The 23,803-nt window shown below is 43.6% G+C and overlaps 1 protein-coding gene across 3 annotated transcripts in view; it reads left to right on the top strand.

Annotated features, from left to right (window-relative positions):
• Window positions 1-9,229: 9,229 nt before the first annotated feature.
• The window catches only part of tspan9a (tetraspanin 9a), a 233,536-nt gene continuing 218,962 nt past the window's right edge, over window positions 9,230-23,803 (top strand). For all 3 annotated transcript variants that reach the window (XM_068050232.1, XM_068050233.1, XM_068050234.1), the window contains exon 1: window positions 9,230-9,358. The gene's annotated coding sequence lies outside the window, so the exon portion shown is untranslated. The remainder of the gene's footprint in view (window positions 9,359-23,803) is intronic.

Here is a 23,803-nt window from a genome sequence, read left to right as displayed (position 1 = left end):
CAGACAACATAAAAAAGCTTCTCATTACACGGCTGTTTCCAGCCACATACTCGCGTCATCTGTAAGGACTGCTTACTTCCACCTCCGTAACATCGCCTGGCTTCACCTTGTCTCAGCTCACTTGTTACTGCAAACCTCATTCATGCCTTTGTTACCTCTAGACTTGACTATTCCAACACACTCATGCTGCACCAAGTCCCTTTCACCTATCACCGTTCACCTGTACTCATTGACCTGCATTTGCTCCCAGTCAAGCAAAGCCTGTATTTTAAAATTCTCATCCTTGTTTTCAAATCCTTCCCTGGCCTCACCCCCTCCCTATTTCTGTAATCTCCTCCAGCCCCACAACCCTCCGAGATATCTGTATTCATCTAATTCCGGCCTCTTAAGCATCTCCGATTTTAACTGCTCCACCAAGCTTTTGGTCATCTGACCTAATATCTCCGTATGTGGCTCAGTGTCATATTTTGTTTTATAATGCTCCTGTGAAACACCTTGGGATATTTTATTACATTAAAGGCGCTATATATACACTTAGGTTGTTGTTGTTGCTTCATCAATGACTTTCCCACCATCATAACATCAGAAGTAGGGCCATTTGCTGATTATTGCACAGTGTTCATTCCATTCACAACTCCTCAGATAATGAAGCAGTTTGTACCTGCATGCAGCAACCTCTGGACAACAGAAGTGCCAGACAATGACCATCTCCAAAAAGAGAAAACCTAACCATCTCCACTTGACATTAAATGGCATTACCATCACCAAATCCCTCACCATCAACATGCTGGGGGTTGCCATTGTCCAGAAACTTAACTGGACCAGCTGAGAGGTTGAGTATTCTGTGGCGCGTCACCAAATTCCTGACTCCCCATAGCCCTTCCACCGTCTACAAGGCACAAGTCAGGAGTGTTATGGAATACTCCCCACTTGCCTGGATGAGTGCAACTCCAACAACACTCAAGAAGCTCAATACCATCCAGCACCAAGCAGCTGGCACCCCATCCACAACCTTAAACACTAACTTCCTCCACCACTGCCACACGATGGCCGCAGTGTGTACCATATGCATGATGCACTGCAGAAACTAGCCAAATCTTCTTCAGCAGCACCTTCCAAACCTACGACCTCTACCATCTAGAAAGACAAGGGCAGCAGGCTTATGGGAACACCACTACCTGCAAGGTTCCCTCTAAGTCACAGGCCATCCTGACTTGGAAATATATTGCTGTTCCTTCATTGTTGCAGAGTCAAGGTTCTGGAACTCCCTCTCTAAACAGCACTGTGGGAGTACTTCACCACACATCCTGCATTGGTTCAAGGAGGCAGCTCACCACCACTTTCTCAAGGGCAATTAGGGATTAGCAATAAAAGCCGTCCTTGCCAGTGACACCCACATCCATAGAATGAATAATAAAAATGTTAGAAATAGTGTTAAACTTGCTACAACTGTACAGGGCGTTGGTGAGACCACACCTTGAACACTGCGTACAGTTTTGGTCACTTTTAGAGTCATATACAGAACAAGAAGCCATTTGACCCATCAAGTCCATGCTAGCTCTCCATAATCTTGTACACTTCTATTCGATCTCTCCTCAATCTGCTTAGTTCTAAGAAGAACAACCCCAGTTTGTCCAACCTAACCTTGAAACAAAAATGCCCCATCCCTGGAATTATTCTGGTAAATCTCCTCTGCACCTTCTCAAGGACACTCACATCCTTCCTAATGTGTGGTGACCAGAACTGGACGAAATCCAGTTGGTGCCTAACCAGAGCTTTATAAAGGTTCAGAATAACTTCTGTGCTTTTGCACTCAATGCCTCTATTTATGAAGCCCAAGATCCCACATGCTTTACTAACCATTCTCTCAATATGTCCTGCCACCTTCAAAGATCGATGCACATGCACCCCCAGGTCCCTCTGTTTCTGCACACTCTTTAGAACTGTGCCATTAAGTATATATTGCCTCTCCCTATTCCTTCCAGTGCATCACCTCACACTTGTTAGTATTAAATTCCATCTACCACCTCTCTGCCCACGCCTTTTATATGGTCCCTTATCAAATGCTTTCTTAAAATCCATATAAACCACATCCACTGCATTCCCTTAATCAACTGATACTCTGTTATGTCATCAAAAAATTCAATTATTCAAGCATGATACGCCTTTTACAAATCCATGTTGGCTATCCTTAATTTACTCAAACCTCTCCAAGTGCCTGTTTATTTTTCTCCCTGATTATTATTTCTAAAACCTTACCCACCACTGATGTTAAACCAACTGTCCTGTAGTTGCTAGAACTGTCCTTACACCCCTTCATGAATAAGGGTGTCACATTTGTCACTCTCAAATGCTCTGGCATATCCTCTGTATCTAGGGAAGATTGGAAGATTATGGCAAGCCCTTCTGCTATCTCCATCCCCACTTCCTTTCGCACCCTGGATGCAAGCCATCCGGACCAGGTGACTTATCTATCTTAAGCATAGCCAGCCTTTTTAGTACCTACCCCACCTCTCTTTTATTTAAGGATGGATATACTTGCATTGGAAGCAGTTCAGAGAAGGTTCACTAGGCTGATTTCTGGGATGAAGGGGTTGCCTTATGAGGAAAAATTGAGCAGGTTGGGCTTTTACTCATTGGAGTTTAGAAGATTGAGAGGTGATCTTATTGAACCTGTAAGATTCTGAGGGGGCTTGACAGGGTAGATGCTGAGAGGATGCTTCCCCTTGTGGGGGAATTTAGAACTAGAGGGCACAGTTTCAAGTTAAGGGGTCTCCCATTCAGGAGGAATTTCTTCTCTCAGATGGTCATTAACCTTTGGAATTCTCTTCCCCAGAGAGCAGTGGAGGCTGGGTTCAAGGCTGAGTTCGACAGATTTTGATCTACCAGGGAGTCAGAGTTATGGGGGGTGGGCAGGAAAGTGGAATTAAAGCTACAGTTAGATCTGCCATGATCTTACTGAATGGCAGAGCAGGCTCGAGGAGCTAAAAAGCCTATTCCTGCACCTATGTCTTATGTTGTTATGAATCTGTATCCCCGTGAAGCCTTGTTTTAATAAACAAAATGTGCACAAAAATAAAATGTGATAAACACTTTATATTTAATATTGTGTGATGTTCAGTTTAAAAAGTCCCAGCAGAGTAATAACATTCTAAACTCTCTCGATTCAAGAACCTCTTTTCCTCTGTACCTCTCCTTCGTCCTTTGATTGTCCTTAAAAATTACCTCTTCGACCAAGCTTTTTAACTATGTTAAAAGGTGCTCAATAAATGCAAGGTGGTCTTGTTTCCTTGGATTAGAAAATTTCCAAGATCACTCCAGTATTTAAGAAGGGTGTGAGCAAGAACCAAGGAAATTATAGGCTGATTAGTTTGACATCTGTTGTGGAGAAGCTACTAGAATCTGTTATGAGGGACAGATCAGTTGGACAAATATGAACTGATCAGAGAGAGCTAGCATAGATTTCCAAAGGATAAGTCATCTCTAATGAACTTAGTTGAATTTTGTGGGGCGGTCACTAATGTGATAGATAAGGGAGTGCCAATGGATGTCATCTATATAGGCATCAGAAGGCTTTTGATAAGGTTCCACAAGAGACTGTTAACAAAAGTGAGAGCACATGAAATTGGAGGAAATCTTATTGGCATGGGTAAGGAATTGGTTAGGAAGTAGGAGACAGAGAGTAAGGATAATGGGTAAGTACTCCAATTGGCAGGATGGGACGAATGGCGTCCCATTGCATCTGTACTGGGGCCTCAGCTTTTCACTATTAATAACTTAGACGAAGGAATAGAGAACTTTATATCTAAGTTTGCTAACAACACTAAGTTAAATGGCACAGAAAAACAGAAGTTGGCCATTCAGCTCCTTGATCCTGTTCCACCATTCAGTGACATCATGACTGATCTATATCTTAACTGTATTTATTTGCCTTCCTCCATATCTGTTAGTACCTGTGGCTAGCAACAATCTGGATCTCAACTTTAAAATTAATTGAGTTTATCATCTACTGCTTTTTGTGGGAGAGTGTTCCACACTTCCATCAGCCTTTGTATGAAGAAGTGTTTCCTAACCTCTCTCCTGAAGACCCAGCTCTGATTTTAAGATCATGCCCCCTTTTCCTATACTCCCCCGACCAGCAGAAAAAGATTCTCTCTATCTATCTTATTAATTCATTTCAAAATCCACAAGCAAATCTCCCCTTACCCTTCTATATTCCAGTGAATACAAGCCTAGTCTATTCAGTCCCTCCTCATATAATTTTAGAACCCTGGTAACATTCTGGGGATCTGCACCACACTCCTGCTAAAGTCAGTAACTCATGGAGATGGAAACAGAAAGTTGCAAAAGGATACTGATAGGTTGAGTGGGCAAAACTGAGTCAGATGGCATTTGATGTTGAAAAGTGTGAGCTCATCCACTTTCAACCTAAGAAAGATAGATCAGAGTATTTTCTGTATGGTGAGAAGTTAGAAAATGTGGAAGAGAAGAGAACGTAGGAGCATAAGAAATAGCAGTGGGAGCAGACCATACAACGACTTGAGTCTGCTCCACCATTCGATACGATCATGGATGTATTTCTGCCTGCCTGTTTCCTCATATCCCTTGATTCCCTGGGAGATCAAAAATCTATCTCAGCCTTGAATATACTCAATGATAGAGCATCCACAACCCTCTGGGGTAGAGAATTTCAAAGATTCACAACCCTCTGAGTGAAGAAATTTCTTCTCATCTCAGTCATAAGAGATTGATCCCTTATCCTGAAACTGTGGCCACATGTTCTAGATTCCCCAATCAGGGGAAACTGCCTCTCAGTGTCTACTCTGTCAAGCCCCTTCAGTTTTGAAGAAGGGTCACTGACCTGCAACGTTAACTCTACTTCTCTCTCCACAGATGCTGCCAGACTTGCTGAGTATTTCCAGCGTTTCTTGTTTTTATTCCTGTATAAATGTTGCGATACTTCCTTATTCTTGTACTCCAATCCCCCTGCAATAAGGGCCAACGTGCCATTTGCCTTCCTAATTTGTTTGCTGCACCGTTATGTCTTCTTCTTCTTTGTTCTTTGGCCTCCTTGTCTCAAGAGACAATGGGTAAGTACCTGGAGGTGGTCAGTGGTTTGTGCAGCAACGCCTGGAGTGGCTATTAAGGCCAATTCTAGAGTGACAGACTCTTCCACTATATCGTTATGTATTATGTATATAAGTACTTATATGAATACATCCAAGTCTCTCTGGACATCAATATCTAAAAGTTTCACACTTTTTAAAATATATTCTGTGTTTCTATTCTTACTACCAAAGTGAATAACCTCACACGTCCCCACATAATATTCCATCTGCCACCTTGTTCTCCACTCACTTAACCTGTCTCTAACTCTTTGTAACCTCTTTGAGTCCTCCTCACAGCTTACATTCCTACCTAGCTTTGTATTGTCACCAACCTTAGATACAATACTCTCTGCCTCTTCATGTAAATCATTAATATAGATTGTAAATAGCCGAGGCCCCAACACTGATCCTTGCAGCATTCCACTAGCTACAGCTTGCCAACTTGAAAATGCCCTGTTTATCCCAACCCTCTGCTTCCTGTCTGTTAAGCAGCCCTCTATCCATGCTAATAAGAACATAAGAATTAGGAGCAGGAGTAAGCCATTCAGCCCCTCAAGCCTGCCCTGCCATTCAATAAGATCATGGCTGATGTGTCCCAGGCCTCAACTCCTCTTTCGCGCCTGCTCTGCCTAACCCTCGACTCCCCGAGATTTCAAAAATCTATCTACCTCCTCCTTAAATGCATTTAGTGACCTAGCCTCCACAACTCTCTGAGACAGAGAATTCCAGAAATTCACCACTCTCTGGGAGAAGAAATTCCTTCGCATCTCAGTTTTAAACGTGTGACCCCTTATTCTGTAACTATGTCCCCTGGTTCGAGATTCCCCCACGAGTGGAAACACCTTTTCAACATCTACCCTGTCAAGCCCCCTTAAAATATTATATGTTTCTATAGGATCACCTCTCATTCTTCTAAACTCCAATCAATAAAGGCCTAACCTGTTTAGCCGCTCTTGATAAGACAGCCCCTTCATCCCAGGAATCAGCCGTTTCTGAACTGCCTCCAATGCTAGTATATCCTTCTTTAAATACGGGGACCAAAACTGTACGCAGTACTCCAGGTGTGGCTTCACCAACACCCTGTAACAAGACTTTCCTATTTCTAAACTCTAAGCCCCCAGCAATAAAGGTCAAAATTCCATTTGCCTTCCTAATTACTTGCTGCACCTGTATGCTAACCTTTTGTGTTTCATGTACAAGAACACCCAGATCCCTCTGTACTGCAGTATTTTGTAGTCTTTCTCCATCTAAATAATTACCTGCCTTTTTATTCTTCCTACCAAAGTGGATTACCTCACACTTTCTCACATTGAACACCATCTGCCAAGTTTTTGCCCACTCACTTAACCTATCTCTATCCCTTTGCAGATTCTTTGTGTCCTCATCACAACATGCCTTCCCACCTATTTTTGTATTGTCAGCAAATTTGGATACAATACACTCTGTCCCTTCATCCAAGTCATTAATGTCGATAGTAAATAACTGAGGCCCTAGGACCGATCCTTGCGGCACCCCACTAGTTACGGCTTTCCAACCTGAAAAAGACACATTGATCCCGACTCTCTGCCTTCTGTGTGTTAGCCAATCCTGAATCCATGCCAACACATTACCCCAATATCCTGAGCTCTTATTTTGTGCAATAACCTTTTATGTGGCACCTTATCAAATGCTTTCTGAAAATCCAAATACACTACATCTACCCGTTCCCCTTTATTCACTCTGCTTTTTATATCCTCAAAGAACTCTAACAAATTTGTCAAACATGATTTCCCTTTCATAAAACCATGTTGACTCTGTTTGCATTATGTTTTTCTAAATGTCCTGCTATTTCTTCCTTAATAATCGACTCCAGCATTTTCCCAATGACAGATGTTAAGCTAACTGGTCTATAGTTTCCTGATTTCTGTCTCCCTCCTTTCTTGAATAGGGCATCACATTCGCGGTTTTCCAAACCGCTGGTACCCTACCGGAATCCAGTGAGTTTTGGTATATTATGACCAATGCCTCCACTATCTCTGCAGCCACTTCTTTTAAAACCCTTGGATGCAGGCCATCAGGTCCTGGTGACTTGTCTGCCTTTAGTCCCATCAGTTCGTCAAGCACCTTTTCCCTCGTGATAGAGATTGTTACAAGTTCATCCCTCCCATTTATACCTTGTTCATCTGTTATTGTTGGGATGTTTATAGTGCCCTCCACCGTGAAGACTGATGCAAAATATTGGTTTAAATTATCTGCCATTTCCCTGTTCCCTGTTATTAATTCCCCATTCTCATCCCCTAAGGGTCCCACACTTACTTTAGCTACTCTCTTCCTTTTAATATTCCCGTAGAAGCTCTTACTGTTTGTTTTTATATTTCTTGCCAATTTACTCTCATAATCAATTTTCTCCCTCTTTATTAGTTTTTTAGTCATCCACTGCTGGTTTCTAAAAAAATCCCAATTCTCTGGCCTACCACTCGTTTTCACCGCACTGTACACCTTTGTTTTTGATTTGATACTCTCCTTAACTTCCTTTGTTATCCATGGGTGGTTCATCGTTCTCTTCGAGTCCTTCCTTCTGACTGGAATAAATGTTTGCTGAGTGTTATGAAATATCTGCTTAAAAGTCTGCCACTGCTCAGCTACCAACTTCCCCTGTCGTCTATCTTCCCAGCCCGCTTTAGACTGCTAATATGTTACCCCCAACTCCATGAGCTGTTATCTTGTGTATTAACCTTTTGTGTGGCACCTTATCAAATGCCATTTGGAAATCCAAGTATACTACATCTACTGGTTTCCCCTTTATCTACCTTGCTAGTTACAGCCTCAAAAAACTCTAATAAATTTATCAAACACGATTTCTCTTTCACAAAACCATGTTGACTCTGTATGATCACAATATGATTTTCTAAAACCATTGTTATTCCTCAATAATAGATTCCAGCACCTTCCCAACAACTGAAATCAGACTAACTGGCCTGCTGTTCCCGTTTTCTCTTTCCCTCCTTTTTTGAATAGCAGTGTTACATTTGCTAACTTCCAATCAGGTGGGACCATTCTAGAATCTCTGGAATTTTGGAGAGATTTAGGAGTCCAAGTACGCTAAAAACTAATGGAAGGTACAATTGGTTAGACCCCATCTGGAGTAACTATGTTCAATTCTGGGCAAAACATCTCAGGAAGGATGTATTGGTCCTGGAGGGGGTGCAGCGTAGATTCACCAGAATGATACAGGGGCTAAATAGCTTAAACTATGAGGGCAGGTTGTATAGACTAGATTTGTAGTTTCTTGAGTATAGAAGATTGAGTGGTGATATAATTGAGTCCTACAGGATTGATAGGGTAAATAGAGAGCAACTATTTGTTGTGGTGGGGGAATCAGAATTCCTTCACCAAGACGAAAGGAATTGTGAAACTCTCCCTGAGTTTCCCTCCCCACTAAAAGCTGTTGAGTTTGGCAGTCAATTGAAAATTTCAAAAAATTAATTGATAGAATTTTGTTCGGCAAAGGATACTATAGGTTATGATAACAAAGTGGATAGATGGAACTGAGATGCAGATTGAATGGTGGAAAAGACTCGAGGGGCTGAATGGCCTCCTCCTGTTCCCTTCAATGTGCCTGTGATTGGACTGAGATCAGGTACTGTTAAAGGGATTGTGTTGGGATCAGGTGCTGTTGCTGGGATTGAGCTGGGAGCTGATTCTATTTCTGGGATTGAGCTGGGATCCTGTTCTGTTGCTGGGACTGAGCTGGGAATCTGCTCCTGTTGCTGGTGTTGAGCTGGGATCTGATTTTATTCCTAGGATTGAGCTGGGATTCTGCTGAGATCTGATTCTATTGCTGGGATTGAGCTGGGATCCTGTTCTGTTGCTGGGACTGAGCTGGGAATCTGCCCCTGTTGCTAGTATTGAGCTGTGATCCGATTCTATCCCTGGGATTGAGCTGGGATCCGGTTCTGTTATTGAGATTGAGCTGGGATCCGATTCTGTTGCTGGGATTGAGCTGGGATCCGGTTCTGTTATTGAGATTGAGCTGGGATCCGGTTCTGTTATTGAGATTGAGCTGGGATCCGGTTCTGTTGCTGGGATTGAGCTGGGATCCGGTTCTCTTGCTGGAATCTGGTCCTGTTCCAAGAGCGGATCTTGTGACAGCTCCGGCCGCCCCTTTTCTTTCCCATTTCCGCCGCTGCGAAGCTAAAGGGAAAAAAAAATAGCGCCGAGTTACCGTGACCGGAGCCCGGAGTCTGGAATCAGCGGAGCCCCGGCACCAGGTGAGAGCCCCGGGGAGATCAGCAACTCCTCCCGGGGAACAGGAGCTCCAAACCTGGGGAGAGATCGGCGCCGCTCCGAGTAACTCCGGTTCACTGGACCGGGAATGGAGAGAGTGTGGGAGAGAGACAGAAAGAGGGAGACTGTTAAATAGAAAGGAGAGAGAGAGAGAGAAAGTGTGCGTGTGTAAAAAAGAAAAGCAGAAAGTGAGAGAAAGTGAGTGAATGTGTGAAAGAGAGAAAGAAGTAGAGAGAGAGAGTGAGTGAAAGTGTGAAAGAAAGTAAGTAGAGAGAGAGTGATCGGGAGGGTCTGGAATTGTATGTTCCGTTCCTGCACAGTCCAGTTTTAAGTTACTTTTAAGAGGTGACAATGTTATGAAATGGAGTCTTTTATTAACAGCTCAGAAGCTGAAGATTGAATCTCTGTGTCTTGTTGCAACAGTCAATTTTCTGGGGGTTTGAACAAAAATGTTTTTATTTTACATTTCTGTGATTTTCTGTGTTGATGGATCGCACGGAGTGGTTGTGATTAGGGTTAACACAGTGTGCTAAAGTCGGGAATTTGATGCAAGTGGGAATTCCCTGCTAAGTATTTTTCAAGCTGCAATTTAGTTTGACATTTAGAATTTGACTTACCGATTTAAAAGTTACAGAAGAAACCGCAAGCTCGGCAAAGCAAAATGCTGCGGATGCTGGAAATCCGAAATAAAAGCAGAAAGTGCTGGGAATTACTCAGCAGATCTGACAGTATCTGCGGAGAGAGAAAGAGAGTTAATGTTTCGGCTTTCTCTCTCTACACATGCTGTCTGACCTGCTGTATATTTCCATCATTTTCTGCTTTTATTATGTAAGCAAGCTGGGTAGTTTCTGGGAACTTGTTAACAGGGCAGTGTGAGTTAATTGTCAATCTGCTGTGGGTGTTAATTACTGGGAGCTGAGTTAGCAGTTGTCACTTGGGTGTGACTCGAATTTTGCAAAAATAAACAGTATCTTCGACTCATCGAGTGGGTTGTGAAAACAGCGTAACTTTAACAGTGTGCAGAATTTGATAGAGTGCAGAGGGGGAAGGTGGGGCTGCTTTGCTTAAACTTCCAATACTTATATTGGCAGCTTGAGGCAGTAAATGTTTAAAATTTTTGTCCGCTGCTTAATGCAAATTAGTGTGTAGAAAAAAATCCTTCTTTTCTTTGGCCTCATTGTCTCGAGAGACAATGGATACGCGCCTGGAGGTGGTCAGTGGTGTGTGGCTATAAAGGCCAATTCTAGAGTGACAGGCTGTTCCACAGGTGCTGCAGAAAAATATGTTTGTCGGGGCTGTTACACAGTTGGCTCTCCCCTTGCGCCTCTGTCTTTTTTCCTGCCAACTGCTAAGTCTCTTCGACTCGCCACACTTTAGCCCCGCCTTTATGGCTGCCCGCCAGCTCTGGCGAACGCTGGCAACTGACTCCCACGACTTGTGATCAATGTTACAGGACTTCATGTCGCGTTTGCAGACATCTTTAAAGTGGAGACATGGACGGCCGGTGGGTCTGATACCAGTGGCGAGCTCGCTGTACAATGTGTCTTTGGGGATCCTGCCATCTTCCATGCGGCTCACATGGCAAGAAAAAAATCCTACAACAAACTAAAACCTGTATCTAAATAATCTAGACTCAGACATGGCAGAGCGGGTTGTGTGTGTGGACTGCAGTATGTGAGAGTTTGTGGATAATGAGACTGTCCTGAGCGAGGACATCTGCAGTCTCTGTCTCCATCTCGAATCTCTCTGGCTTGGAGTCATTGAGCTGCAGTGCGAGTTGGAGAGACTCTGACACATCAGGGATGGGGAGGAATATCTGGCCTGTTAGCTCCAGACTTCGCTCACACCTTGAAGGGAGGGACAGGTTCATAACGGAGCTGGTGTGACCAATGGTGCTCAGAGTAAGGGGAAACCAAGTGAGATCATGAGGATCCGCAGAAACTGATCCTATTCCACAGTTACAATGTACCTGTCAGAATGCAGACAATGGCCTTGGAGCAGAAAGATGGCCAAACGGAGAAGGAGGAAGACGAAAGGAAGCTTAATGTGAAGTTGTAGGGGATTCAATAATTAGGGAGACAGTAGCATCCCTTGTAAACAGGATTGAGAGGCCCGGATGGTTTGTTGCCTTCCTGATGCCAGGGTGACAGACATCTCAAGCCAGCTTGAAAGGCTGTTGGAGAGGGTGGGGGTAGGGGATCCAGTCATTGTGATCAGTGTTGGGACTAAAAACATTGGGAAGAGTAGGCAAGGGGCCCTGTTTGGAGGGTAGGAGGAATGAGGAGCTAAATTAAAGAACAGGACCTCAAGGATTATAATCTTTGGATTATTACCCAAGCCACATGCAAATTGGTGTCGGGATAAACAGATTAGGGAGGTGAACATGTGGCTGAAGGAGTAGTGTGGGAAAGAGGAGTTCCATTTCATGGGACACTGACACCAGTACTGGGACAGGAAAGAACTGTGCCATTGGAACGGGCTCTACCTTATCTGGGCTGGAAACTGGTGGAAAGGATAACTAGGACGGTCGCAAGGACTTTAAACTACTCAATGGAGGGGAGGGCTCAGGTGGAAAAAAGGTAGTATAAATAATAGCTCAACAACAAGTGAAAGGGAAGAGTGTAAATTAACAGTCAGAAATTGTGCTTTAGGCACTACAGGTAAAGGGAAATCTAAAAGATGTAAAGGAATTGAACAAGTAGAGAGAAATGTGAAAATAAAACCTTAGAGCAGAAGGACAGGTTAGGGTGTGTGGCCCAAATAAGCTTTCTTTATACAAACACATGGAGTATAAGGAACAAACGGAATGAATTGCAGGCGCAAATTCAACTTGGAGGGTACAAGATGAGATTGCTGAGATATAGCTACAAGACAGTCAGGACTGGGAACTAAATGTACCAGATTAGAAGGTTTACAGGAAAGATAGGGAAAATGATAGAGAGGGAGAAGTAGCCTTAGTGATATAACAGGAGGTAAGCAGGCAGTGGTGAGGCTATGGGTAGAATAAAGGATTGAAGACTGTAATGGCAGTTGTGTACAGGCCCCCTGGTAGTAGTTGTAAAGTGGTACCTTATATCAATGCAGAGATGAGACAAGCATGTAGCAAAGGCAGTGTAGTTTTAATGGGGGATTTTAACTATTATCTAGTTTGGGATAAGCAGACTAGCACATGTCAGAAAAGTTATGAATTTCTTGAGCGTTTCTGGGATCGTTTTCTGAAACAATATATAGAACCAAGATGGGGCTATGGCATATTAGATTTAGCAATGAGCCAGATTTAGTTAACAGCCTAACGATGCATGAGCAGCTATGTGATAGTGATCATAATCTGATTGAGTTCAATGTAGTGTTTGACAGGGAGAAATGTGAAATAGCTACTAAGATTCTAGATTTAGGTAAGGTTGACTTCAATGGTATAAGACAGTTTATGTCCATAGTTAACTGGGCAAATCTGTTGATGGATAAAGCAACAGGCGATGAGTGAGAGGCATTCAAGAAAGAATTTAACATAATATGCATAAAGGGCAAGAGTTCTACTTGGCAAAAAAGACAGCCCTGGACAACTAAAGAGATTAAAAAAAACAACATAAAATGAAGAGAAACAGCATCCATAAATGCCAAAAATAGCACACATCTTGTCAAATGGGAAAGATACAAAGACCAGCAAAGGGTGTCAAAACATAGTAAAAGCTGCAAAAAGAGGTTATGAAAAGAAACTTGTAAGGCACATCAAAATCAACTGAGGAAAATAGAAGGCAGTCGGGAGCAATATGGGCCCTTTGAAAACTGATAATGGTAATGTTTTATGAAAATAAGGAAATGGTGAACAAGCTGAATAATTACTTTGCATCAGTATTTACAGTAGAGGAAGAGATCAGCATGCCAGACATCCAATAAAATTGATATTGAATCAGACACTCAACAAAATTAAATTAACCACAATAATAGTAACAGAGAAATTAATAACACTAAAGAGTGACAAATCCCCAGGACCAGATAGTTTCCATCCCAGGCTTTTTAAGGAAGTAGGTGAGAACATTGCAGATGCTCTAACTATAATCTTCCAAATTTCTCCTGATTCAGGAATTGTTCCCTTAGATTGGAAAATTGTGCATGTCTCATGGCAATTTAAGAAAAGTAACAGAGAAACCGGGGAAAAGTAGACCAGTTAAATTAACATCTGTTGTCAGGAAATTACTGGAGTCTCTACTTAAGCATAGGGTAATTGAACAGCTTGAAATTTTTCAGCTGATCAGTGGAAGATAGCATGGATTTGTAAAGGGTAGTTCATGCCTGACAACCCTGATTGAATTGTTTGAAGAGATGACTAAAGCAGCAGACAAGAGAATGTCTATGGATGTTATTTAGATGGACTTCCAGAAAGCATTTGATAAAGTTTCTCATGAGAGACTGTTGGGGAAATTTGAAGCTCATGGAATTGAAGGCAAATTATGGACCTTGTTAGGAAATTGACTGAGCGGCAGGAGACTGAGAGTAGGCAAAATGGGCAGGTAATCTAATTGGCAGAATGTGACTCGTGGTGTTGTGCAGTGATCTTTGTTGGTGCCTCAACTCTTCATCATATTCATCAGTGACTTAGATCATGGGATAGAAAGCCACATATCCAAATTTGCCAATGACACAAAAAGGTAGATGGTATTGTAAGCAGTGTAGATAGAAGCGTAAAAGTATAGAGGTCTTGATATTAAATGAATGGGCAAAAATGGCAAATGTGAGGTCATCCACTTTAGGCATAAGAAATATAGAACATGGCATTTTCTAAATGGTGAAAAGCTGGAAGCAGTGGAAGTCCAGAGAGACTTGGGGGTTCAGGTACACAGATCATTAAAATGTCATGAACAGGTACAGAAAATAATCAAAAAGGACTGGAATACAAGGGGATAGAAGTCATGCTTCAGCTATACCAAGCCCTGGTTAGACCACACCTGGAGTTACTGTGAGCAGTTCTGGCCACCACACCTTAGGAAGGATATATTGGCCTTGGAGGGAATGCAGTGTAGATTTACCAGAATGATACCTGCACTCCAAAGGTACAGTCTCAAAAATTAGAGCCAGACCTTTCAGGAGTGAAAATTTCTTTGTGCAGAGGGTGGTAGAAGTTTGGAACTCTTTCAGATGGCAATTGTTGCTGGATCAATTATTAATTTTAAAACTGATATTGATAGATTTTTGTTAGTCAAAGGTATTAAGGGATATGGGGCAAAGTCTGGTACATGGAGTTAGTTCGCAGATCAGCCATGATCTCACTGATAGGCGGAACAGGCTTGAGGGACTGTATGGCCTCCTCCTGTTCCTATTCACTATTGTAATTGGTGATGATAGAGGGAAGTTATAAAGTATCAGGAGCTTAGTATAAGGACTGATATAGCTGAATGTCTCATGGAAGGGTCAGTGGGCTCTGCAGTTACTGTGTAACCAATATGAAATGGTTGTACTTTGCCTGGCCCTCAGTACCTTGTGTACACATTCTCGTGTTTCTTTTCACAATGACACAGATTGGAATTGTTTGTTTCCCTATTTTTGCTGTGTTTACTTTCCTTTGTTTGTTTAATGGAAACAGTGTATTTACAAGAGGATAAACTGTGGGCCCAGTGATATTCAGTGGCAAGTTGCATCTATTTTGGGAATACCACTTTGCTCCACCCAACACAGTGAATCTGTGTTCACTGCCTAAGAGGTGAAAATATTTGTCATTATGACACTCCACAATCAAGGCTACATAATAGCCAGGGCCCCGTTCTCGTCCATATCTAGTTGTCCCTTGAGAAGGTGGTGGTGAGCCTTCAACTTGACCCGCTGCAGTCCTTGTGGTAAAGGTACTCCCACAGTGTGTTGTTAGGTGGGGATATTGAAGCACTGCTGTGCTGTCAGAGGGGCAGCACTGAGGGAGTGCCATGCTGTTGGAGGGGCAGGGCTGAGGGAGCACCACACCATCGGAGGGACAGCACTGAGGGAGTGCCATGCTGTTGGAGGATCAGCGCTGAGGGAGTGCTGCGCCATCAGAGTGCAGCTTTCACTCTACTGTCTCTGTTAGAGTTGTCGTCTTTTGGATGAGATGTTAAACCAAGGGCCCACCTGCCCTTCAAATGGATGCATGTGATCCCATGGTATTATTCAAAGAAGAGTAGGGGAGTTCACCCTGGTGTTCTGCTCAATAATTATCCTTCAGCCAACATCACTAAACAAAATAGATTATCTGGTCTTTATATCATTGCTACACACCATCCTGACTTGGAACTATATCACCCGTTCCTTCACTGTCGCTGGTTCAAAATCCTGGAACTCCCTTCCTAACAGCACTGTGGGTGTACCTACCCCACATGGATTGCAACAGTTCATGAAAGCAGCTCACCACCACCTTCTCAAGGGTAATTGGGGATGGGCCGTAAATGCTGGCATAGCCAGCGACACCCATATCCCATGAATGAATAAAAACATTTGTGGGATCTTGCTGTGTGAAAATTTTCTGGCATGTTTCATAAATTACAGCAGTGATTGCACCTTGAAAGTAAATCATAGGCTGTAAAGCGCTTTGAGATGTCCTGAGGATGTGAAAGGTGCTATATAAAGGCAAATCGGTTATTTTTTCCTGCTACCAGTCAGTTGAAATGAGGAACAATTAAACAAAATGTAACCTTGACTTGTACATTGGGGTGGAAGTGAGAACAGCTGGAGAATAAAGAGCAATAATATTCTGCCTGAATGCATTGTGTGTTATCCCTGATGCTTTTTGCTGTAATAATTTCTATATTAAATGACGCCATTCATATTGCAAGTTATGAGATCTGGATTCAAATATTATACTTTGCAAAGATGAAACTATAAAATAAATTTAGTGCAGTGAAGTAACTGAAAATAATTCAGCACATAATCAATCAAGGGGAAAACACTCCGCTGTTTGGAGTCATATGTAGTACAAAAGAAGATGGTTGTGGGTGTTAGAGGTCAACCATCTCAGCCCTGAGCGATCGCTGCAGGAGTTCCTCAGGATAGTGTCCTAGGCCCAACCATCTTCAGCTGCTTCATCAATGACCTTCCCTCCATCATAAGGTCAGAAGTGGGGATGTTCGTTGATGATTCGACAGTGTTCAGTACCATTTGTAACTCCTCAGATACTGAAGCAGTCCGTGTCCACATGCAGCAAGACCTGGACAAAATTCAGGCTTGAGCTGATAAGTGGCAAGTAACATTCGCATTGCACAAGTGCCAGGCAATGACCATCTCCAACAAAAGAGAATCTAACCATCTCCCCTTGACATTCAACGACATTACTATCACTGAATTCCCCCACCATTATCATCCTGGGGTTTACCATTGACCAGAACCTGAACTGGACCAGCCAGTGAGTACTGTGGCTATAAGAGCAGGTCAGAGGCTGAGAACTCTGTGGCGAGTAACTCACCTCCTGTCTCTCCATTGCCTGTCCACCATCTACGAGGCACAAGTCAGGAATGTGATGGAATTCTTTCCACTTGTCTGGATGGGTGCAGCTCTAACAACACTCATGAAGCTTGACACCATCCAGGACAAAGCAGCCGGCTTGATCGGCACCCCATCCACAACCTTAAACATTTACTTCCTCCACCACTGATGCACAGTGGCAGCAGTGTGTACCATATACAAGATGCACTGCAGCAACTCACCAAGGCTCCTTTGATAGCACCTTCCAAATCCGCAACCTCATCTGCCTAGAAGGACAAGGGCAGCAGTCGCATAGGAACACCACAACCTGCAAGTTCCCCTCCAAGCCACACACCATCTTGACTTGGAAATATATGGCCATTCCTTCACCATCGTTGGGTCAAAATCCTGCAACTACTTGCAACTGGCGGGCAGCCATAAAGGCGGGGCTAAAGTGTGGCAAGTCAAAGAGACTTAGCAGTTGGCAGGAAAAAAGACAGAAGCGCAAGGGGAGAGCCAACTGTGTAACAGCCCCGACAAACTAATTTTTCTGCAGCACCTGTGGAAGAGCCTGTCACTCTAGAATTGGCCTTTATAGCCACTCCAGGCGCTGCTCCACAAACCACTGACCACCTCCAGGCGCTTACCCATTGTCTCTCGAGATAAGGAGGCCAAAGAAGGGACCTCCCTAACAGTACTGTGGGTGTACCTACCCCACATGGACTGCAGCGGTTCAAGAAGGCAGCTCACCACCACCTTCTCAAGGGCAATTAGGGATGGGCAATAAATGCTGGCCTGGCCAGTGACGCCCACATCCCATGAAACAAATAAAAAAAAGCTTGAAGTCACTTCCTGCATTTATAAACATGTCGTGAAAATAGTTTTACAGATCACACTGTTTGTTGGTATATTCAATATGTTAAAATCTATTCTCCAGAATCATAGGAACTACAGCACAAACATATGTATTCCATCATGCCTGTGCTGCTGCTAGTTCTCCAACTGTAGGTCTTGACTCTCATCCCATTTCATTGTCCTGACCCCTTTCTACATTTGTGGTTTTCAAATCCTTTTCCAGTTCCCCTTTTAAATGATGTTCCTGTCTCTGCTTCAGTTGCCCCTCGTGGTGAATCATTCCCTGTTCTAATTACCCTCTGGGTGAAAAACTTCCTGCCCCACTTCCCTCTTCGTTCTTCCAGTGATAATTTCTATGCTAAATGTATTAGTTTGAAACCAGCCCATTTCCACCTCCAAAACTTCACCCCTGTCTCAGCTCATTTGCTGCTGCAACCCTCATCCGTGCCTTTGTTACCTCTTGACTATTCCTACGCACTCCTGGCTGGTCTCCCACATTCTGCTCTCTGCAAACTGAGGTCAGCCAAAGCTCTGCTGCCCATGTCTTAAACTTGCAACAAGTCCCGTTCCACTATCACCCCTGTGACCCCTGTGACTTACATTGGCTCCTGGATAAGTAACATCTTGATTTTAAAATTCTCATCCCTGTTTTAAATCCTACCATGGCCTCACCCCTCCCCATTTCTGTAACCTCCTCCAGCCCCACAATCCTCTGAGATCTCTACGCTCCACTAATTCTGGCCTCCTATGCATCCTGATTTAATCGCTCCGCCATTGGCCAAGCCTTCAGTTGCCTAGGCCCTAAGCTCTGGAATTCTTTCCCTATGTCCCTCTGCCTCTCCACCTCGCTTTCCTCCTGGAAGATACTCCTTTAAAACCTGCCTCTTTGATCAAGCTTTTGGTCATCTGACCTGATATCTTCATATGTGGCTCGGTGTCATACTTTGTTTTATGATGCTCCTGAAAAGCACTTTGGGATGTTTTATTACATTAAGGGTTGCTATATAAATATAAGTTGTTGTTTGCAGTCAATTGGTGAGATGGTGACGGGTTTCAGAGGACCCCAAGCTGGACCCTTACGTGGTGATGTCAGCCAGAGTAATGGCAGTGACATTAGGATTACTATTTTCTGCTCTGCGTTTGGGGGGGGGGGGGAAGCTGTGCTGTTAAATACATACAGCTGCAGTTGACAGTTGGAAGGCAAACATGTTTACCTTCCATGAAAAGTGCGAGCAGAGACAGCCAAAACCAAAGTAATTGTGAAAGAGCGATGCAAATTCTATGGGGACCAACCTGCAATTTGATCTTCACTGTCTGAGGTACCAGGCATGTCTGAGTGTGGGGAGCAGGAATGCTCGCTGATTTTGTCAGTGTAGTTCTCTTGCAGTCAGGTGAAGTGCAGGAAATCAACAGACCTTGTCCAAAATATGCCCAGACCAGAGGTAATCATTCATCCACATCTAACTGAGGCAGTTGAGCAATTTCTGGGGAAGTTCCCACTCTGCAAAGCATGAGTTTCTCTGCTGAAACCTGACATTGTATCTCCCTGAGCTGGGAACTGTGTGCAGTGCTTCTGTTGAAGAGAGTTTGTGTTTATCACTGAATGGATTTGAGTCTCAGAATTTTCTTGCAGGTTATTGTGTATAAGCACAGGCAGATAGGATCTGTTCTGACTCATGGTTCAATTATCTCAAATTTTTGATAAATAGCTAAGTTAAAAACCTGCCTTAGTCTTGCAAGTTATTGCAAACATTATTGTTTATTTTCCACGTACAAAATATTTGGATAAGGATTGACGATGGTCCTTCGGCATAACTAATTTACCCCTTCATACCCTTCCTTGTCATAAAATATGAGCAACAGAAGTGAGAAAGAAAATCTAAGACATTCAGCATGAGCTAAAAAGATCAGATTTTGTTTTTTAAAAAGCTTATGAACAGAAGGAATGAAAAGATAGCTGAACAGAATGAGGTAATGTTCACAGTTTTGGTCTGAGACATCACCAAGGGGAGAAAGAGCAGGAGAGGTCGTGGGATGAATGAGGAATAAGTGATTAGGTGACTCTGCGGATTGTAGGGAAAAGAGAAAGTTGAGGGAGGTAAGTGTTGTGACAGTGTATTTGTTAGTATTTTAAATATATATTTATGCTAGTATGTGTGTCATCACAGGAAGTGATGCAATATCATGTGATTCAGTTCTCTTGCACAGTCTGTTAGCACGTGTAAACTGAAGGTAGAAGTCTGCAATAAAGCTCTGCGATCTAAACCTTTATGCCCGCCCTTAGCTTTGTTTGTATTAGTCTAGAAAGAGATAATACGATATGGTGGCAGTGGTAGTGAGTCGACAGCATTGATCAGCATCTGAAAATAAAAATTCAAGTCAGAAGCCCTACCTGAAATGCTACGACTGGATCACAGCTCTCAGAGATTAAAGGTGATTTGGGTGCACCTCCTGTTTTACCCTGAACCGGCAAGAAAATTATTGGTAGTTTCAGCCACAGAGATCAGTGTTTTGGTGCGGATCCCTTCCCGCCATCGCCTCACTCACACGCCAACCCCGACGCCAGGGCCCCTCCCACTTACAAGCTCTCCAGCCTGCGCTGTAGCAGCACAGCTCAGCTCTGCAGACATCGCAGCTTGCTATAACTTTTAAAGCAAGATTTCTCCCTCGGGGAGAAAAGGGTAGAAGCCTAAGGCAATGGAGCCAGATTTCCAGAGGCGGACTGGAAAGCACCTGATATCCCAAGTGAATCAAATTGTTTAAACCGAGGAATGATCTATGTTTCCTCAAACATGAGGTGGTGGATGCGGAGGAACGGGCGATAAAAATCGCCATTGGAAACGAAGGTGTGTGCAGGATCAATACCTCTGGCTTATCTGATACTGATCAGAATGATCCATCAAAGCTATGGGCGACATTCGAAAGTCAGTTTAAGATTAAAGTTAATTTCACCTTGAACTGATGTGGTATAGATAGAAAGCCAAAGAGAGCTCGGACGACTTTGTTAACCAATGCAGAGAGAAAGCAAAAGAATGCAACGTCTCTGATACTGAACTCTCAAAGGATTATGGAGTTGGTGATCACCTCCTCTCCCATTGAGACGTTCCAGAAAGACCTCCTGGAAAAGCAGAAGGGACATGGCGTTGAGGGTATGCTACAGGACGGACACAGATATGAGGCAATTATCACAGGGAGACAGTGTTTGCAAGCCTTAGGGTCCGAAATGCCTGTTGGTACAATATTCAAGGCACCTAGGCAGAACAAGGCATGCAGTAACTGCAGGCTCTCCCACCAACACATGCAGCATACGCAGACACGTGCAAAGCATGCGGGCTTAGAGGATACTGGTCCACACTTTGCAGTAGGACCAGCAGCAGGAACACTGGGAGAAGCCAGAGCAAGCAGTGCTCAAACCGCAGAAGTACGCCACCCTGAGGCGAAGAGAGGCGTGATACTTCCAGGCATTGCCAAAAGCATAGACCCATTCATGAAATGGGGGAACCAAAATGGATGAGGTGGATTGAGGAGAAAGCACTACAGGTGAACTGCTATTGTGCACGATCACCCTAGCGGAACAGGTCTATTCCATTAATAAAATGGAAGCTGTCGCAACACTGCAGATTGTCTGCCCCAGTGAGGCTGGACAGCATCGGCTGAGAGTGAAGATTGACACAGGTGCAAGTGGCAACACTCTAACCTTTCCATGACCTCAAGGACATGTCCCACGAGGCATGCAGCCTGTGGTTCAACCCACATGCGTGAAGCTTATGGCAGACATACGGAGTTTCTCAGAGAAGGCATCTCCATTAAGAGAATTGTTGAAGAAAGACACGCCATTCCTACAGCAAGACAATCACCAACATGGGTTCAGTGCGTTGAAACAAGCACTGGTGGGAACACCACCACCTGCAAGTTCCCCTCCAAGCCACACACCATCCTGACTTGGAACTATATCACTGTTCCTTCACTGTCGCTGGGTCAAAATCCTGGAACTCCCTTCCAAACGGCATTGTGGGTATGCCTATACCGCGTGGACAGCAGCAGTTCAAGATGGCAGCTCACCATCACCTTCTCGAGGACAGTTGGGGATGGGCAATAAATGCTGACCTTGCCAACAACGCCCACATCCTATGAATGAATAAAAAGAAAAGGCTATGACCCTCGGAAGGTAACAACATTATGGACACATCACAGAAAAGTTTCAGTGCATGTCTTCCTCAAGTGGACAAGCTTGTTGCATTTGGTTCAAAATGTCTGTCGCCAGCCAAAGCAAATGACTCCAATATCGAATGAGAAACCCTCACTCTAGTCTTTGAGATTAACCGGTTCCACACATACTTATTCAGAAAAGAGTTCATGGTCAAGACATAAGCTGCTGGAGAGAAAACCTCACCCGTGCCCCTCCTCAACTCCAGAGGTTACTCATCAAGATCCAGGGCTACAACAATGATGTCAGATACAAACACGGTAGTCAGATGATCCTATCGGACACTCTAAGTAGAGTGCCCAACCCTGGGAAGGCACCATACACACCACTCGACTTCCAGGTGGACAAAGTCTGTGCAAGCTTGGAGGATGTCCACAATGTAGATCTCCTGTGCTTCATTAAAACAAGAGAGAGGAACTCCAGAGGGAGACTTCTTAAGACTATAAACTCTGAGCTCTATGGCAAATCATTGTAGAGGGTTGGTCCGAGACCATTCAGGGGATCCCTATGGATCTAAGAACATATTGGCCATATAGAGACAAAATCAGTATATCAAATGAAGTTCTATTCAAAAGACGCCAAGTATTCATTCCAGTGACACTTCAGTCTGACATACTTGGACAGCTCCACCAAGGATATATAGGAATAGAAAGAACGAGATGACTCGCTTACAAGTTAGTGTTCTGGCCCGACATCAGCAAGGATGTTGACCAGATGGTGAGATCTTGTGATGCATGTAAGGAACACCAGGCTAATCAACAAAAAGAGCCTGTCCAACTGCATGACATACCATCATCGCCATGGATCAAGATAGCAACTGATCTGTGCTCTGTGGGCAGAGAAGATTAGCTGCTAGTGACTGATTATCACCCCAAATTTCCCACTGTGCAGAAGGTTCGGGACACGTTGAGTACAGCAGTGGCAAGACTGTTAGTGCCATCTTTAGCCTTTTTGGTGCCTCAGTAGCAGTGGTGTCTGACAAAGACGCACAATACACTGGAAAATCATTCCAGGATATGTGTGAACGATGGTCCATCAACCACGTCATGTCGTCACCCAGATATCATCTTTCAAATGGGATGGCGGAACATGTGGTCAGGACAGTCAAATTGCTGATTTAAAAAAAAATTGTTCATTAACCAGGCAAGATATCCAAGTTGTGTTATTGCATCTTCATGCAATGCCATCACCTGCTGAGATTATGTTTGGTCGACCAGTGAGAACCACACTACTAAGCTATCATCTCATCAAGTCGTCCTTGATCACAGACTGGTTACGTCAGAAACAAGACAAGATAAAAGACACGCGTGACCTGCATGCAGGTGCAGAATTACCGCCATTATACGTTGGCCAGAAGGTGAGGCTCCTTCACCCACAAGAACAGACATGGATCCCAGCAGAAGTGTCCAAGGTGTGCAAAAGGACCACGCATTCGTATGAGGTGACAACACCAAATGGTGTGATGCTATGAAGGAATCGATCTCACCTTGGGACTCTGCACCGCCTATGTGTATCTGCATATGTTTTGAAGACAAAGGAGACAACAAGCAACATACTGACAACTAAGGACAATCCTCCCAAACACAGTCTTCAGGAGGAAAGAATGGACAGTTTGATAACACACCCACCTGTCATTGTCACAAGGTCTGGTCAAGTCAGCTGACCACCAGTATGGTTCCAAAAGTAGACAACACCTTGAAGAGGAGTGTTCCAAATGTTTTATGCATATAGTGTTATAGTTATTAAATTTTCTGTATCTCATGAGGGTTACTTATTTATGTACATATTAATGTTCTACTATATGGGGCCATCATTTAAGGGAAGGGGATGTTGTGATAGGTTATTTGTTAGTGTGTTAAATATAATAATTTAAATATGTTTATGCTGGTATGTCATCACAGAAAATGATGCAATATCACATGTTACAGTACTCTTACACAGTCTG

Source organism: Heterodontus francisci, chromosome 18 (genome assembly GCF_036365525.1).
Source record: "Heterodontus francisci isolate sHetFra1 chromosome 18, sHetFra1.hap1, whole genome shotgun sequence".
In the NCBI taxonomy this organism is placed as follows: domain Eukaryota; kingdom Metazoa; phylum Chordata; class Chondrichthyes; order Heterodontiformes; family Heterodontidae; genus Heterodontus; species Heterodontus francisci.
Note: the sequence above shows the minus strand (reverse complement) of the source record. Positions and strands in the feature narration are given on the sequence as shown.